This window comes from Anolis sagrei, chromosome X (assembly GCF_037176765.1).
Source record: "Anolis sagrei isolate rAnoSag1 chromosome X, rAnoSag1.mat, whole genome shotgun sequence".
Lineage (NCBI taxonomy): Eukaryota > Metazoa > Chordata > Lepidosauria > Squamata > Dactyloidae > Anolis > Anolis sagrei.
In genome coordinates, this window is record NC_090034.1 from 34812479 (window position 1) to 34818478 (window position 6000).

Here is a 6000-nt window from a genome sequence, read left to right on the forward strand (position 1 = left end):
TGTGTGGAAGGGCCCTGAGAGCTCGAAAGAAGGGATAAACCGAATCAAAGCCACACCTGTTGCAGTCCTGCCCACTGCTCTGCTCCTAATGGGCTCAGCGAGCTTCAGGCGCAGAAGGACTACATCTCCCGTCAGGCCTCAGCAACTTCCGGTTAGGACACTTGTCAGGCCTCAGCACCACGAGCAACTTCCGGTCGGCGAGTCTTGTCCCTCCATCCCCTCAGGGGGCCGTTCCCATGGCTACCAATGGCCCAAGGCTCCCTCAGAAAAGGCACCCCTGTGGAATGTGGGCCTGCTCTCAGGCTCGGAAAGGCTTCTCGAGGCTAAAGAGTGCCTCAGGAGACTCCCCCGGCGGTAGGAAGCCGCCCCTTCCTTCTTTCCTCGGGCCCGGCGGCTTGGCCTCCTCACTTCAGGAAAGAAAAAGGCGGGCGGGCGGGCGGGCAAGCAGGCCGAGAAGGTTCGCGTCAACGGCGCTCGATAGAAGCTGCCTGCCCCTTTCAGCGTGGCCTTCTCCAGGCAACTGCCCAGGCGAGCGGGCTGAGCGCCGAGCTCCTCGAGCAGCGCGAAACGCAAGCGGGCCCTGTCACGTGACCAAAGCCAGGTGGTAGGTTTGTTGTGCTCCCACCCCATGTGCTAGGCAGAGCAGCGCATGCGCAGTGTCATGACACCCTGGCCCTACGAGTTGGAGGGGTGAGCGATGGTTCTGGGAGGTGCAGAGTGTAGAATCTGTGCAGGTCGACAGTCCTTCGGCTGCGGTGGATCAGAGCTATGGAAGCTTGAGAGTTGTAGTTTGGGGAGGTCTTTAGCAGAGGATATTCAAGTCCTTGGAAAGCTACAACTCTCAGGAGCCCATAGCATTGAGCTGTGGCAATTCAAGTAGGGTCAAACTGCATTCATTCATTATGTAAAAGCAGCAGCCTTGAGTTCAGTGTAGACATCTTCCAAGGCTATACTGTTAAATTATACTATGTATCTTATTTCACATGCCAGTAAGGTAATGCTCAAGATCCTGCAAGGAAGACTCCAGCAATACATGGAGAGATGGTTGCCAGATGTACAAGCCGGATTTGGAAAAGGCAGAGGAACGAGAGACCAAATTGCCAATATCCGCTGGATAATGGAGAGAGGCAAGGAATTTCAGAAAAACATCTATCTCTGTTTTACAGACTATTCTAAAACCCTTGACTGTGTGGATCATAATAAATTGTAGCAAATTCTTGGTGGTATGGGCATACCAAGCCACCGTGTCTCTCTCCTAAGAAATCTGTATAATGACCAAGTAGCAACAGTAAGAACTGACCATGGAACAACAAACTGGTTCAATATTGGGAAAGGCTTAGGGCAGGGTTGTATACTCTCACCAAACCTATTCAACTTGTATGCAGAACACATCATGTGATATGCAGGGCTTGACGAATGCAAGTCTGGGAGAAACATTAGATATGCCTTATATGCTGGAAGAAACCTTAGGTATGCAGATGATACCACTTTGATGGCCGAAAGTGAGGAGGAACTGAGGATCCTTCTAATCAAGATGAAAGAAAAAAGTGCAAAAGCTGGGTTGCAGTTAAACATTTAAAAAAAACCAAGATTATGAAAACAAGACTGATTGATAACTGGCAAACAGAGGGAGAAAACATGGAGGCAGTGACAGACTTTGTATTTCTAGGTGCAAAGATTACTGCAGATGCAGGCTGCAGCCAGGAAATCAGAAGACGTTTACTCCTTGGGAGGAGAGCAATGACCAATCTCGATAAAATAGTGAAGAATAGAGACATCACACTGGCAACAAAGATCCACATAGTTAAAGCAACGGTATTCCCCGTAATCACCTACGGATGTGAGAGCTGGACCTTAGGGAAGGCTGAGCAAAGGAAGAGAGATGCTTTTGAACTGTGGTGTTGGAGGAAAGTTCTGAGAGTGCCTTGGACCGCGAGAAGATCCAACCAGTCAATTCTTCAGGAAATAAAGCCCGACTGCTCATTGGAGGGAAGGATATTAGAGACAAAGATGAAGTACTTTGGCCACATAATGAGAAGAAAGGAAAGTTTAGAGAAGAGTATGATGCTGGGGAAAATGGAAGGAAAAAGGAAGAGGGGCCAATCAAGGACAAGATGGATGGATAGTATCCTTGAAGTGACTGACTTGACTTTGAAGGAGCTGGGGGTGGTGATGGCCAACAGGGAGCTCTGGTGTGGGCTGGTCCATGAGGTCACGAAGAGTTGGAAGTGACTGAACGAATAAACAACAACATCAAAATGTGAACAATTCTCTGTTCCTGGTTTGAAAGTGTTATTCCTGTTTAATTGTGTGATCCTTACTTTGAAAGTAGTTGTTCTGCTCCAGGCACTTTGTTTTTGTGGCTGCCACAAACTAGGTTGAATTGATTAAGACTTGATGAGATAGTCATTGCAAAACTATAGCAAAATAGGCTGCGGGATGTACCACAAAACAAAGTTTTTGCAGTTTAGCAAACTTTTCCCATGTTTTTATAATAGAGCCAATTAGGAAATAACATTTATAACTCAGGAACAAAAATCGTGATACATAGTGTTTATTAAAAATATTGTAAGATATATAATCAAAAGTACTTATTTAATTAGATGTGTTTATTTCATTTATCACTTGTATGCTCCCTTTCCATCCAGAGAATTAAGTTATAAACCCTAACTGTATGTGTGTATTTGTGTATACAGTTAAGGTTTATAACTTAATTCTCTCAATTCTCTGGGTGAAAAGGGAGCATACAAGTGATAAATGAGATAAAAACATCTAATTAAATAAGTACTTTTTATTATAATATATATTTTATTATAATATTTTAATACAACAGTATGTATTATATATACTTTTTGTGATTTTTTTTGGTAGGTTGCCTTTTCCCCAATGTCTTTGGGATCCAAAAACATAGAGTTAGAAACCTTAGTATTATACACACACACACACAAATTGATATATGTATTTCATTTGTATGCTGCCTTTCCCCCAGAGCAGGACCCAAAGAGAATTAAATTAAAAACCTTAACAATAATTGTTGTAAAAAAAGTGATTTAAATTCCTCATGTTAAACAGTATACAACCATTTAAAAGCCATACCAAAGAGAAAAGGAAATGAAACAGGCCTCCCAGTGAGAAACTTCCCTGCGTGTAAACCCATTGTGGGAAGGAGTTGTTTCAGAGGATGGGAGCAGTGGCTGAGAAGGACCAGTCTCTTGTATCCTCACCAAGGGAGGTTGTGATTGTGGCAGGACCAAGAGAAAGGCCATATAGTTCTTACAGTTCTGGCAGGTTGATATAGGGAGACACAGTCCTTCAGATCATGTGGATCTATAGGCCTTTGTAGGTCATGAGCAGCACTTTGATTTGTGTCCAGAATCAAACTGGTAGCCAGTGAAGCCTTTTTTAACAGTGAGTTGCATGTTGGGCACAGCATTTTGGACCCACTGAAATTTTGGAACAGTTTCCAAGGGCAGCCCCACACAGAGTGCATCACAGTAGTCCAAATGGTGTGCATCAATGCGGCCAGATTGAACATCTCAAAGAATGAGTGCCTGTTTAGGTGTGCAAATGCACTCCTGACCACTGTTGAAACCTGGGCATCAAGTCTCAAGAGTTGAGTCCGGGCACATATCTACATGGACCACTTAGATCCGTTTGGAACCCATTTGGGAGAAATTGGTTTAACTCTGAGGATGATTTGATTCCATGTCTCAGTGATTAAACATGGATGGTTGCCTCAAATTGGTTCCAGAATCTGCATTATGTCCAAGTGAGATGCGCATTAGCGCTCCAGAGGCCTAAGAGGGAAAATAAAGGGAAAGTGAGAGTGGTGGATGTAATCAATTATGCATCCCATGGATCAATTAGCTCCCTGCTACCCAGCCATGCCTTTGAGGTGTTTTTTTTTTTTTTTTTGCATCCTGCTTCCCAAATTTTACAAAGCATCATAGGCAGGTGTCTCCAATGCGCTTCACATTCTGTAGAGCTGATTTTCCTTTGCAATGTGGTTGTTTTAGGGCTCACTGTTTAACTCAGAGTCCCCCAACTTTGTGTGGTGTGTTTTACAGACCCTAATTTGTGCTGCAGTGCACTTTCCAGCACAGGCTAAATCTCTATTTCCTAATCTGGAGGGAAGAACAAAATGGTGCCCTTGCCCATTGATCCAGAGATGGCTGGTACACAAAGACCTTTGTTTGTGCAGGAATTGGCTGCTAAACCACCATGGAGAGGTAGCCATCTAACCTCAATCTGAAAACCAACCAAGGAGAATCCACCACCTTCTGTGGTAGTATACTGTTGAATAACTCTTATCCTCAGGAACATCTTTGTTTAGGTAGAATCTCTTTTTGTGTCATTTGAACCCGTTGGTTTATGTCCCAGTCTCTTGAGCAGTAATAAACAAGCTCGCACCATCTTCTATGTGGCATCCCTTCAGATATTTATAGATAGTGGTTGTACCATCTATGCATCTTCACTTATCCCAGCAAAGCATATCTACCAACCATTCCTTACAGGGTTGGGTTTCTAGGACTCTGACCATCTTGGTGACCCACATCTGGCCATGTTTCTTCTTAAATTGTGGTTTTCACATTTGGACACAGTATTTCAACTGTGGTCTGTAATAGCATTCTGGCAGCCAGCTGTGAATTCAAGATGAAAATGGGAGCACATCACAACTCCTGGTGCTGTCTTGCTTGGAGGACACAAGATTGTGGAATGCACAGCTCGGTCCTCTCTGGTACCTTATTGCCACCATCCAGTATCTCCCATCTTATGCAACTGACTTGTTTTACCTAACAGTAGGGCCAGCTCTATTAGTCCGTCTCTTTGAATGCTGTTTGCACCAGGCAGGCAATGTCCAAATGTGGGACCAACTCTTGGCTCAAATAGGCTACGCTTGATCCAAAATTTGAACTCAGCAGCCACTGACAAACAAGTCAGCTGTCCTTCCCTACTGGAGCTCAATCTTCAACCTTTTTCTCAGTAATGGTTAAACACCCCGTGAGAGGAAATATTCCTTGTTGTAAAGCTGGGACCCAATATCAGAGCTGATTTTTTCTTAACCTTGTGAAATTGCCTGTTGACAGTGTTCTGCCTTCACCGTTTCTACGCTGCAAAGCAAGGACATCATTTGCTAGCTACTCGCCAAAGTGGGTTTCCCTTTGCAGGGTACAAGGCCAGCAGTTCTGTTCCATTTATTCAGCATTTCCAGTATTTAACACTATTCTGAATTCAGCTTGAAGCCCCCAGCCTCACATTATAGATAGGTTGAACATTCTGTTAAACAAAAACTAATTGAGTATTTCTTTTAAGGGCTTTTCTGCCCTAGTTGTAAAGCTTGCGGTGTCTAGACATGTTACTTCTTTCATCGTTTCCCTCACATGCTTAACCTCTGAGGAGGGATCTTGCTCCGCTTTCTTTCTTCAGCCCTTTGCGGCCCTCCCCAAAAAGCGATCAGACACGGACTAATAAACCGTCAGGGAGACCTTCAACCTATTGTCTGCAAAATAAACATTTCTGATTGCGGACAAGGCCAAGCCTCCTTTGGGAAAGCTTTCAGCCTGAAATCCAAAAGACACACTGTGTCCTTTTAATAATTTAATAGTGGAAGGGCCCTTTATTTGCCCATTCCTGTGGTGTCATGGAGTTTTCAAAGATTCGGGTTTAGGTTTCGGGATTAGGTGAAACTAGAGTGCCTTAAACCTCTTTAGAGGCCCGGGATTAGGCCTACATCAGGCCTAATGCAGGCTTTTTCTGTGCAAAGCTAAATTAAACAGCTAGCATATTTGCTGCACAGGTGTTTGGCAGCATACCAGAAAGCATAAAGGGGACCCCTGGAAGAAGCATGAAGGGGGAAAGCCCTCGAAACATGAGCGTCTGCTAAGTACGGGCCCGTATCATTTGCAAATGAGGGGAGGGGGGTGTCCCCTTTTTGCAGGCACTTCTGAGTGGTTTTAAGCAGGGATCTCATTTTTTATGGGCACCTCGAGCACGAATGCA

The 6000-nt window shown here is 44.5% G+C and overlaps 1 protein-coding gene across 2 annotated transcripts in view; it reads right to left on the minus strand.

Annotated features, from left to right (window-relative positions):
* Nucleotides 1-574, minus strand: part of GNB1L (G protein subunit beta 1 like) — a 67724-nt gene extending 67150 nt beyond the window's left edge. The window contains exon 1 of one of the 2 annotated variants that reach the window (XM_067473174.1): nucleotides 57-574. The gene's annotated coding sequence lies outside the window, so the exon portion shown is untranslated. The remainder of the gene's footprint in view (nucleotides 1-56) is intronic. The other variant, XM_060785871.2, reaches the window with a different exon arrangement.
* Nucleotides 575-6000: the final 5426 nt, after the last annotated feature.